Consider the following 13237-nt stretch of genomic DNA (forward strand, 5'->3'; position numbering starts at 1 on the left):
TGTTTGCATAAAAATGCTTCTATTGCTATCTCCCCATAATGATTTGGGAAAAGAAAAATCTAATTTTGTGGCTACAGCTGATCCATTAAACACTTTGGGTCTTAGTTTTGGACAGTTTTTCAGAGGTATCAAAGGCTGCATTATGTCATCTTAAGCTGGGGTGATTTTTAATTCACAATATTCCATTCCTCAGGATCAACATTCATTGTAAAACATAATCTTACAGGATTAGAGTTAAGTCCTCTTCTTTTTCATCCCAGCTTCTGGATACTGTTCAAGCTATAAAGATATGTCACCTGATGCACTGGTCTTGCATAGTGAATAGGTTCACAATATTGTTAAGTAAAGCGAGAGCAGTTTGGTCCATAAAGCCATAAATCTAAGCAAATCCCCTCTATGTTAACCCAAAAAACTGTAAATTGGAGAACAATTGGAGAGGTGCCATAAAGTTCCTCTCTTAGCCTAAATATCTTCCCCACCAGACTGGCTGAGTGTTCACCAGACCTTCAGGGTCATTGTTTTTGATTAAGAAATTTGTTTCTTGAAGGCCTTATTAAAAAGAACAAGAGTTACCTGGGAGAGATGACGCAGCAGTCCATGCCAATGTGCTCATTTATCATAATACACTGCATTTCTGTGACATTTCACACTTCACACTCCCCCCTCACTCTCATCTTCTGAACTCCGAACATTTCAAAACTGACAGAATACTACTATTAGTTGCATTTCACACCTGAGGAGCAGGATGTATCTACCCTTTGCCATGTATGTAGAATAATTAATGAATTAGTGATAGGACAGGGCCCTAACTCTTTACTCAGTGGCCAAGGCTCTTTATATGCAGAACATAGGATCCTAAAGAAACAAGACTCTGGACACAGGATGGAAAAGATGAGCTGGAGGATTCAACAGGTCTAGGGAGAAGATCTTTGTCAAGGGACTGTGGCCAATGGTAAGTCATTGCTGTATTACGGGGTGATGAGAAAGAGGGGCCCAAAGATGAATCATAGTATGCTAGGGTGTTAGAGCTGAAAGATATGCTCAGGCTCATTTTACAGCTGATCAAAGTGAGGGCTGTCAGGAAGATGAGGGAGCAAACCAGGGATCACACAGGAAGGAAGGAACACAGCCGGAGCAGGAAGCCAGGCCTCCTGAACTCCCTTACTGTGCTCTTTCACAAGCCTGGGAACTTTGCTTAAGGGTGGTATTTTCAAAAGAATTTAATTAAAGATTATTTCCAATGTAGATAATGAAAAATTGTGGAAGTGGCAATTTGAGTAAGAATGTGGGTGGGGTAAAAGAAAAGTGTGAAGGAGAGGGAATCAAAAGATAAAAACCAGCCTATACCTGCAATTAGCCATGCATCTGTCAAATTTTTCCAGTGACTGATAATACAGCAGTATTTCTAATCATTAACACAAACATGAGCTAGTGAGACTTCTGCAAAACTGCTCTGCCAGTCTCTGATAAGCTAATTTTTAGAAAAGGGCAAAAGTGGGACGAAATGTCTCATGCGGTTTCCCTATGACTTTATTTAGAAGGGTGTGATATTCTGTAGGCAAACTCTGCCTTGAGTGATTGTGTTTTTCTTAGCATGATTGAGAGAATATGAAGTATTTTTAGTGAGTGTTTTGACAGGATATACTTAGCAATTTGTAAATAATAGAAAACTTGCTGAATTGTACATTCTACTCAAAATATATTTGCCTCAAAGGCATTTTTAGGGAACATAATACAGATGACATGGGATTAGTAAAATTGCTTTCTATTGTTATTTCATGTCTCACTTCAGGTCATTACATTTGTTCCATGATCCAGGTGGCTGGTAAGAAGGTCAGCCTCATGATATGTTCACTTAATGTGTATTCCATGTAAAAGTTCTTAGGATAGCTTGTGGCCTAAAGTCTTTACAGAACCACTCTATTCAAAAAAGAAATCCAGCTTCCAAGAAGCTAAGGAATAAGGGAATACATATTAACTTTTCCAGAAACTCGATTCTTTACATCAGGATCCAGCAGTATGCGTGGTAAATATCCACTCAGGTGCATATGAGTTTCTGATAGAGTTCCGTTGTGTTTCCACATTTGTTCAACAAGTTTTGTGTCATGCAAGGTTTGCTTGGGGTGGAGGTAGGGAGAATGTAATTCTTAGGGACTGGCTGTGGGGCTTTGGGAGAAAAAGAAGCAGGCTGAATACAGGCATGGTTGGCTTGGAAAAAGGTACACCACATTGCATGATTTTACAGCCTAACTTACAGCGTGAGATGTGGTTAACTCGTGACTTGGTCTAAAGCCTGGGACCCAGCAATGGGCCAAGAGGAAGGGAAGCTATCCTCAGCCAGCTTCCTTAAAAGCAGAGCCTAAAAATGGGGCTTCCCGAGAAAGCCATTTATTAAGAGACTGAACTCAGAAAGAAAGCAGAAGAAGCAAGGACCTAATCCCAATATTCTTAAATACCCACTGCCAATAGATACCTCCATAAATGTGCTGAATCATTTTTCTCCCCTGTTTTGACTCATGTTGTTCTCACATATTTTCTGATATCTCATATGACCCCTTATTGGTGTGACAAGCAGGAATTTCTGAGAAGAACATACACCTTTAAAAAGATAAACTCTCTTATTATTGAAATAGTTATATTTCAGAAGAATATTTCTAAAAGAATTCTCTATATACCACAAACATGCTGGAAGCTAGGGTGCAACCTTTATTCCTTTTTTGTTATTCTGGAGAAAAGATTTAACACTCGATTCCCTTGTTTGATTCACTTGCGGTAGCAGACAGACAGATCACGCTGTCTGTCAGTTTAAATAGACTGCCTATTTAACCTCAGCATTCATGGAAACAGCTCTGCTTGGACTGCAGGCTTTATTTCTAATTGAATCACTAAGTTAATGACTGTAATAGCCTCATGTATGTGCCTTCATTTGTATATATTTCAGACTAAGTGTAAATTCTCATAACATTTGCAAAAAGCTAATTCAGCTCGTACCTGGGGAATATTCTGGGTGCTGCTTTTGTTGGGCCAAAAACTGCAGGGAAACTAAAACACAAGATGCTTCCTTCCAACTTGCCACTGAAACAAGAGCATTCCCAGAAGTTGCCCTGCTCTCTGGTTTCAACTGATTGAATTCCAAGTGCTGGTGGCTCCTCCACAAAAACAGACGTGAGTTATACAGCCTCGTATTGGCAGTGAAAATGCTCGTGGAAGCCATTATTAATTTTGGAAGAAATTTGCTCTAAAAACAGCTCTTCCTTACCGCACCTTGGCAAGAGAGGAAGGAAATTCCTCCATTTCGGTAACATAGATATTTTAAGTGATTTGCCCTTAAATGCTGAGATAATCCGGAGATTTTTCTAGTATCACATCTGCCATTTAGTTACTTTTGGTACTGTGCAGAGAAAAGATAAGTGGTTTGAAATTCAGTAAGCAATTGCAACCTCACTGGTAATTATAATTCTTTTAGCTTTAGCTCCTTTCCATCTTTACAAGACAACTATATATTCATACATATTCTAGCTAGGTCCCAATGTCTCTTCTGAAATCTTCCATGTTAGTTCCTACTGCCTCTGACCCCTCCAATGTGTACATTCTTAGTAGCATGGTAATAGTATAAAAATAGCTAACATTTAATGAGCACTTCTTATGCACCAAGCACTATGCTAAGCATTTTTAGAGCCATGGTAGCATTTAAACTTCTCAAGAATTCTATGAAAAATGTAATATCAGTGTCCTCATTTTACAGATTGAAAATGTCTGACCTCCCACATCTCTGCCAGGCAGACCCTATTTAGTGCATTTCACAAAGTATTTTATAAAGTTTAAAGTGAGGAAATCAAGCACGAGCTTTGCATGCTATAGGAAGTGTCTGTTTTTGAAAAGATACAAAATACTTTAAATTCTTACATTGCAAGTCACTTTCAGGTCCAAGCTTCAAAGATACATTTGAGCATACTGCATGCATTTTAAAAATGTGTTTCCTTTTTATACAGGCACCTTTAAATATGCTATCTTTTAGCATGTTTTCTTGTAAAGATGCTTTTCTTTACTGTCCTGTTTTTCCAGAAAAACTATTGTTAAAATGCCATTAAAAAATCTTTGGCAAGAGAGACAATGTTTAAAAAATTGTATCAGAAGAAAGTTTTATTCATCTTACACAGATTCTGTGTAATCTAGAACAATCTGACCACTTGAAATTAATGATAATTGCAAAGAAAAAAATGGGGGTTAGAAATACCTGTTAATCATGTCTTATCCATCAACCACAGTAAACTCTCTCCTCTGTGGCATCTGGTTGTACTCTGGTTGCTTGCTGGCCTCATGTCTGATAAATAGACTGCTTAAATCACCTATTTTTAAGTAATGGAAAGGCAATCTACCGATCTCTGTGAGGAAGGGCATCCAGTTTACTAACAAGACACTTTAGGTAGTACCTGAGTGCCCCAAGTGCTGAGCACCAAACTTTCAAATCCAGAATTATTGGTAGTTTAAGTGCAGGAGAATGTGGCTCAATAGGAAGGCAAAAGTAATTGCTGGAAACAAAGAGATTCTCTGAAGTATAGAGAAAAGGCCAATATTTCCAGCTTTTCTAAAGGCTTGCATCATCCTAAAAAGTCTCTTTCCACTTGTTTGGCTTCCTCTTACTGGGCTTACATCCACCACTCATTTTTCCATCTATAACAGCTTTATTCCTGCTTAGAATATTATATTATCTGATGCGTGTTTGCATATTCAGTATAGCATTCAAGATGCTTGACTAAAAGTTCTCAAATGAATGAAACAAGAACTGTTTCAAATTAAGGAAAATGGTTTCCCTTAATATGACTGTTAGAATGTAATCATTTTTATAAAGAGAGCGGTAAATACTTCCAGAAGTATTGTTAGCAGAAGCAAAGTGTTATTTTCTTCCTACCAGTTTCTTCCTACCATCAATAAGTTTACTCTCCTTATCCCTTCAGGGTTTTCAAGGCAGGTAAGAGGAAGACAAGCAGCCTATGCAGTTAAAACAGCTGTGGCCATCAAGAGTCAGTATTTAATCCAATTCTGGACACGCTTTGAGATTAACTGTGGGTATCTGTTTTAATAGTCTTGCTGATAAGTGACAGTGTATATGTTTATAATGAGATCTGTCTAAATTAAAAAGACGAAACATCGTGAGTACACTAAACAAAGGAATTATTCAGTAAACACTCAATAATGGTGACACTGTCAGTGTTTAAAATCACATTAACAAAGCCAGATAAATTGTTACATTAACTTAAAGTACTGCTAAATTGGCTGTATAATTTCTGAATGTTAGTTTAATTAAATTAGTGACAACACATAAATAACAGTTTTCAAGAAACCTATCACAAGACAACAGAAACCAGCTTATTAAATCCATCTGTATTTTTCAAGTGATAAAGTCTATAGCCAAGTGCTGCAGAAATATCATTAAGAACCTAGAATATATAAGTATATAAAAACTTACAATATGGCCTGATTATTATGCAAACTTATGTTTTCAGAGAGACTTCAGAGAAACATGATACCATATAGTGAAACCTGTGTTGAGCTAAATATTGTAGGAATAAAATAGCAGTTTCCTTTATAATGCTGCTTATGTAGACTCTTTGGGAGCCACTGCAGCAAACTAAGATTTCCTTTTTCTCTGGGAGCAATGGCCTTTGGTGGTTGAAGGATTGACACTAAAACATGTTGAGCTTGAATATATAACCTGCTGTGAGTTATAAAATATTGAACTCTAACTTTTTTCCTTAGATGGTGATACCAAAAGAAACCCTCAACTGTGTGTTTTGTAGAATTGTAATCTGTGTGTAATCTTTATGGTAAATGTCATCAGTTGCTTCAAATGGAAAAGTACAGGAAGCCACTACTCCTAAGCACTGCAATGTAATAATGATCTTCTTGATTGAATAAATATCCTTGAGAGTCCAAGTTTGCTTGAGAAGGCACAACTTAAAAAAGAAATTTGAAACATTCTCAAAGCCTAAAAATATGCTCCATTTCCATCCAGTCAAGATGACTTTTTGCCTTGGATCACTTGTTTTTACTGATGACTAAGAAGTTATAATGACGTCATTTCCTCTGTAAATCATAGAGCTGGTTAAGGTAACTTATCATCACATAAAGATCCTCAGGATTCTAACCTCAGCTTCATCATTCCCACCGCCTTTATCACCCATTAAAATACACCAGGAATCCTATGCCTTGCTGGAAAGCAGATTATATATGTATTATATTCCCACTAGTTGGCTTGAGAGTTAAGAATTGAAAAATGGAATTGAGCTCATTCAATATGTAGCTCTTGAATGCCTTCCATACCATTGGCACTATTCTAAGAATGCATGAGAGAACCAAATAGACAGTCCTTGCCCTATTGGAGTTAGCACTGCCTAATGAGAAGGGATGAACAAAGAAAATGTGCAAATGAGAAAATATGTAATATTTCAATTGTTGGTAAATTCTATTGATAAAGGAAAAATAAGGTAATGAGAATAAGTAGTGCTGGATGGGGATCAGTTGTTGGGTGTGTGCTGTTTTGCACAGGACTCAGCGAAGTCCTCACTGAAGAAATGGCAACTGAGCAGACACCTGAAGGAAGGAAGAGAGAAAAATCCTTCAGGAACCTGTGTAAACAGGTTCCTGGCAGGGAAATCTGCAAAGACCTTTTGAAGGGAATTCATGGAATGTTTGAGGAACAGGAAGGAGGCAAGTGTGGCTGGGGCCATAGGAGTAAAGGGGAGAATGGGGAAAGGTCACATCAGGAAAGTAGTTAGGGACAGAAAGACTTTATAGGCCAAGTTAATGTCTGGAATTTTATTTGGAGTGAAAAGGGAAAGCACTGAAAGGCGGAGCAAGGGAGGAACACGACATGATTTGGGCTTTAAGATGATCTCTCTGGCTGCCCTGTTAGGTATAGGTTGTGGGGGTTTAAAAGAGAAGCAGAGAAATTAGTTCAAAAACCTCTGCCATAATCCAGGACTCACAGTAACAGTGAGTATGAGAAGTGACCAGTTTCTGAATAGAGCAGGAAAGCAGAGCATTTAGGACTTGCTGATAGGTCTGATATGGGATGTGAAAGAATGAGAGTCATCAAGGATGATCCCATTGAATGTATGACCTCAGCAATTAGGAGGATGGTGTTGCTTCTTATTGAGATAAGAAAAATTGGGGGAGGAGAAGTCTAAGCCACAGTGGGGGTTGGGAATCAGAATTTTGTTTTTGGATGTATTAATTTGAGATGCGCATTAGACATTTAAATGGAACAGTCAAGTAGGTAGTTGGATATGGAGCCTGGAATTTATGTTTGACATCTCTGACTTTGAGAATCCTTATAGTGAAGCTGATATTTAAAGCCATTACACTGGATGAAAGTCACTCAAAGAGTAGGCTGAAAAGAGCAAAGGTCTGAAATATGAACCCTGGGTTACTCCAAAGTTCAAAGGTTGGAAGATAATGATTCACAGAGAAGAAATGCTTAACAAGATAGGGAGAAACCTAGATTGAGTGGTATCTTGGAAGGCAAATAGACAAAATATTTCAAGAAGACAGGCAAACATGCTATGTATCTTCACTGAGTAAGGTGAATGAGAATTGACCATTCATGGAGGTTTTTGTTGACTGAGATATGAGTCACCTTGGTGCAAGAGTGGAGATGAAAATCTAATTTCCATGGGTTCTAAAGGACATATGTGGAGAGAAGTTAGAGGTAAGGAGTGTAGTCAACCCATTTAAAGATTTTTGGTATAAAGATGGAGAAAAATGGGGCATATTAGAGACAAAGTATACCATGGGAAATAGGAAAGGGAAGATTTTTTTTTCTGAAGGGGGAAATAGAAGACCCTAAAAAGGTGGCAATTAAAGGATTTTGAAGGACAGGCATGGGAAGATGATTTTTCTAATCAGAAGAGCATATTTAAAGCACACAAGTATTTTATGACTAGCACTGTGAGGTGTGGCTTGAAAGTATGGATCCTAAGAGTACACTGGGATGAAGAAGAAATGCAACCAGAAAAGTAGGCAATCTCCAACTGTGGGAACTCTTGAATTTTAGCTGAGGAGTTTAGAACTTAAGTGTTCTAACATGAATCAGCAGAGGTATCTCAACAGATGTGTGTTTTTAAGAACTGGCAGAATATTTGGATTGGAGAGCATATTGGAGCATTGAACAGAATAGATGGAGATAATTAGAAAAGAACCTCAGTTTTGAGGTGGAGGAATAGAAGCTTCTATCAGTAGGTAGAAAGAGGGCAGATTTGAGAAACATTTCAAAAATAGTTCACAAGTGACTGAGGGGAAAAGGAGTTTAATGATAACATTAAGGTTTCTGCAGGATTTAGGAAGACCAGTGATGCTTTTAACATGGATAATGGAAGAGGAAAATACTGGTTTGAGTGAAGTGGAGTTCTATTTCACACAAGATTTCCAGGTTCAGAGTTGATCTAAATTAATCCTACATAGGGAGATTCCATGAGTCCTCCAAAAATGGGGATGGGAAGTGAGAAGGCAAATTTTAGAGAGAAGAGTAATCAATAATCAAAGTCCAGAGAGATTAAAAAAAAAAAAGGCAGGCTTGGAGAAATCCTCACTTTTGCAGGAAGCCAGAACTTGGCATCTCTCGCCTGGTTGTTAATTATTTCACCTTCCTGAATCCAGGGCTTTGTTCTGGGACATCTAAGCAATCACTCTCAGGGCTACACATCTTACAGTGAATTTACTAAGTTGGTTGACTCAAAACAGAACACACTTTGATGAGATACAAGTCTCAACCACCTAACATAGGGTAGCCCTAACACAGGGTAGACACACAGAATTAACATATGATTTGGAACCTATTCTGTCTACCTTCCTCCCATATATATTTTAAAAAGCCAAATTTTAAAAAGTTAAAAATTGAATGAATAAACGCTGCTTTTTCAACATCAATTTTATGAAGGTTAACCTAGTTTTTCCAGACTTCAGAAATTCTGTGGTTCCAGGTTTGTCAATGGTTTCCCTTTTGCCTGCTTTGGATAGTGGCCATCCTTTTATCCCTCATTTTCTAGCGCATGGATACAAAAGCAGAACAGCCATCAGTTTATTCACAATGCTTGGCTAATCTGACAAATGGCAAGCTTTGATCGCACCCAACGACTTGGAGGTCTCCTATTGAGAGGAATTTAAAGCAGAGACATTTCAAGACATTGCCAGGCACAGCTCTTTAGATTCTACTCTGAAGAATCCGAAGGGTTTATTTTTCTCTTGTCTTAAAGTTCTTTGCACAACTGTACTTTCTTTTTCTTCCTTCATGTTTTTATGATGTCAGTTTGTGAATGGAGCTATCATTGTGAGTGACAAGCAACCTCCCTAACCTGGGAGAACTGAGAAATCATAGCTTCAACAAGGAGACAGCTTTGCAACTTTTGCTAAAGAGGAAAAAAATCACGTGTCCACACAAAACAGGCAATGCACATTTGGGTTCAAGGGAAGAAACCTTTATTATGTGAGAGATGAAACATTGTTTTTATTAAGAAGGGTTGTTATTGGTATGAGACAGCGTTGCACACTGGTGTGTGGGTTTTAATATGCCATTTGTCTTTCCAACATCTACTGCCATTTAAAATGCCACCAGTTTTTCCCAGTGGTGAGGTAAAACCGTGGGAACGGCATTCAAACCACTTCACAGAGTACAAGCCAATTTTAACAAATTCATAATTAAAACCCAGCCAAATCTCTCCTCGCACTGCCAAAGTCCTTCCTGTGTATTTCCCAATTAAATATCATTTCTGTGTGGAAGCAGGCTTCTTGAGGTGCCAAAACTGAATCACTAATGTCTTTACAGCAATGAGACCTCTCTGTTCTGATATCACTTTCAAATTTCTTAATCCCATTGGCCTTCAAAGACATTTTGAGTGATAATGCATCCATTATTTGATTCAACTGATATTTACTGAACACCTACCACATACCAAAAACTCTGGGGCTGCATCACTAAGCAAAACCATGTCCTTGTCATCATGGTGCTACCAGTCTAGCAAGGGAAGCAAACAATAAATGAATAAATAAGTAAATAGATAATATAATATTAGATTGATAAATGCGATGTAAAAAAAGGAAAAGGGGAGAAGAGTGACAAGGCATGCTGCTTTAGTTAGACTAGACAAGAAAGTCCTCCTTGAGGAAGGGACCATTGAATAGAGAACCAAGTGGGAACAGACCATTCCTGGAAAGGAAAATGCAATGCACAGGCCTGAGGCAGGCTCACCTTGAAGCTAATGAAGCTGACACTTGAAGGCCCCCTTCACCCCACCCTGTACTCAGTCAGACTTCAGCCAAGGCCCTAGGAAGCACCCTAGCCTCACGGTCACATATTTTCTCTGAGATTTGCACAATAAGGAGTTTTAACCACAGTTGGTTGTTGGCGGCCTCTTATCTTTCCTACTTTGGTTTCTACCACGTTTCCCTCTTTCCTGCAGGTAGCATTGGAGGGGCCAAGTAGCACTGTTAGAGTCACAAGGAAACTCATTTAGGTTGGTTGTGGTGGGTTTCTGTGGTTTGCAATCCCTTTTTACTTAAGCTGCTGCTGGTTTCTCAGTGTGGGATTCCAAACAGACGCCTGCATCCAATGTGCCAAGGCAAAGAACGCAATCATTTAATTAAAATATTGTCATGATAGTTGTCAGCTTATTCACATTTGTAAATTGCTGTCATTTATTTTCTTATTTTAAATATTCACTTCTATATCTAATGTTTGTATTTTCTGACCTAAAAAATATCCTCCAAATTATGTAAGTACAGGCTCACAGCACCTGTTAGGCCCTCACTGGGAAGCGTGCTCGGTAAGTTCAATGTCTACATGAGTGGAGACCAGTTCAGCTTGAATGAAGTGAGTACCAGGCAGAAGGATGGGCTGTGAGCTTGAGGAATTACCAGGGAGATCACTTAGGGCCTCAGAAGCTAGTATAAGGTCTCTGAGCTTTATTCTAAGTAACAGAGGAAGCAATTAGAGGATTTTAAATAAATAAGTGATATAACCTGTGTTTTGGAAATAAACTTTTGGTTCTATATGGAGAGTGGATTTAAAGATGGCAAGACCAGAAGCTAGGAGACCAGTCAGGAGGCTGTCGTGGTGATTCAGAGAGATGATGATGGCTTGGATGTGGTTGGCGGTCATGAACATGGGGAGAGCCGCCAGGTTTGGGATACATCTGAAGATGTACCTTCAGGATTTGTTGATGGGTTGGATGTGAAGCGTAAGAGAGTTATAGGAGATTCTAAGATTTTTGGCCAAGGTAACTGAGTCAATGGTGATGCTGTTTTGAAATGGAAAATGCTGAGGCAAGGGCAGGTCTGGAGTAAATTCAATATTTTGTATGTACAAAATCTGAGATGTTTTCCACACATGCAATCAGAGATACTGGTCACATAAATTTCAGTCCTCAATGTACTATTTTTGGTCTTTAAAGACGTGCACTGGATAAGACCACCGATAGGAGAGGAAAGCCAGGCAGGAAGAGATGCAGGGATACACTCAAGAGCACATCGTTCACCATGAGAACACCAAGTCTCCTGACTTTAGGATCTTTCCATCGTAAGATTTCTAGGAGAATTAGAAGGTTAGGAAGGAAATCTGACTGTTACAGAAAAAGTTAGAAAATTCTGCTTTGAGGAAGAAAAGTAAAGTATTGTATCATCCTACCATGTATTTGAATATTCAAATGAAGTCATGTCACATAACTAAAATAAATGGCCTTATCTGTTGTACCAAATTTTCAGAAATTCGCATTTAAAATATATATACCATCAAGGAACATTCTAAGTAGGCAAATTTTCTAGGGAAAAGCGTAGTATTTTTCTGGCGGAAACAGGTTTCCACTGTGTCAGCAGAAGATTCACACAATAAATTAATCTCTGGCTTGTCAAAAAAGACATTGCTTCAAGCTTGACCTAAAGGAGTCACTGGAAATCTGAGGGGAATAGCTCGGGACTGGAAAAATCCTTTTGAGAAAGTGACCCTGTCTGGGTTTTACTCTGTTCTTAGTACACTTTGGTGTAAATGGCTTACAAGGGCCCCTTAATGTGATACAGGTCAAATGCTATCAGCTGTGTCCCATCAGATTGGAAGTGTGCTCGCCAGGACTTCAGGACCCAATAAGAGGCAAAGCAGCATAAATGAAAAGACCTCATAATGCTACATAACACAATAAGGTCTCCAAGGAGAAGATAAATAGGACAGTGATCTACCTTGGCAGCATTATATCTGTCACTATTACAGGATGAAGAACTCAACATGGGAATGAAAAATAAGAATGGATATTACCATTTGAGAGTTGAGAGTAGAGAAATGGAAACAAGGCTCATGTGACAAATTCACCTAAGGAAAAGCATCACGCTTTACAGAGTGAATCAAAAGAAAGTATTCACAAGGTAGTCACACAGTGATGAGCATTTGGGGGAGAGACTGAGGGCTGGTAAATTGGATTCTGTGAAAACCACCTCCTCAGAGGAATAACTTGGAAGATGAGACATCTTCCTTCATTGACTTAAATGCTTTCTATGTAGCTTCTACATGAAGCAAAAGCATTTGGGGCTTTGCCTTGCTCCCTGACATGACTCATTTCTTTTAGTTCAGTGTATTCCTCAGAACACTGTTTGGGTAACTGCAGTTAATCTGCTCAGTCAGAAGCAGAAAAGCAAGTTATTTTCTTATAGGATTTACTAAGGAACCCAACTGCCTCAGAATCCCAACTTGTTCCCTTTTCACTCACTGTCTGAGTTTAGCAAACAAAAAATAACAGTTTTAGTCAGCTGTTGATTTTGCCTACATGACTCCTCAAACCCTTGACTGAGTTATTTTCATAGAAGAGATCAATAATCCAAGAACAAAAAGCATTATACATGTAGTTCTCCTCTGTTAGCTTCCTTAGAATGAATGGGGTAGGGAAAAATAAGGAAAAGGTCAATTTTTTCAGAGTCAAGTTTTGCCTGGGGAGAGTTGGCAGTTCAATTACAGATGTATGGATATCAAAAGTCAAAGTCTTTTGAAAAATAGGAGCATATGAAACATTATTACATTCCCAGCAAAATATTTTTGAATAAATGGACTGGATAGCTATTTTTTAGTAATTGTGTGTTTCATAATGATGGAATAGAAGATTAAATATGTTTATTGTACATTTACCATGGGACATTAATTCTTCAATTGAAACCATAAAATCCTGGAACTGGACACACACTTATACCAGCAAAATGCTTA

General features: G+C 38.4%; 1 protein-coding gene across 1 annotated transcript in view; it reads right to left on the reverse strand.

Moving 5' to 3' along the window:
• Window positions 1-13237, reverse strand: part of GABRB1 (gamma-aminobutyric acid type A receptor subunit beta1) — a 334206-nt gene that overhangs the window by 293168 nt on the left and 27801 nt on the right. The window lies entirely within an intron of this gene.

Source organism: Manis javanica, chromosome 5 (assembly GCF_040802235.1).
Source record: "Manis javanica isolate MJ-LG chromosome 5, MJ_LKY, whole genome shotgun sequence".
In the NCBI taxonomy this organism is placed as follows: Eukaryota; Metazoa; Chordata; class Mammalia; order Pholidota; family Manidae; genus Manis; species Manis javanica.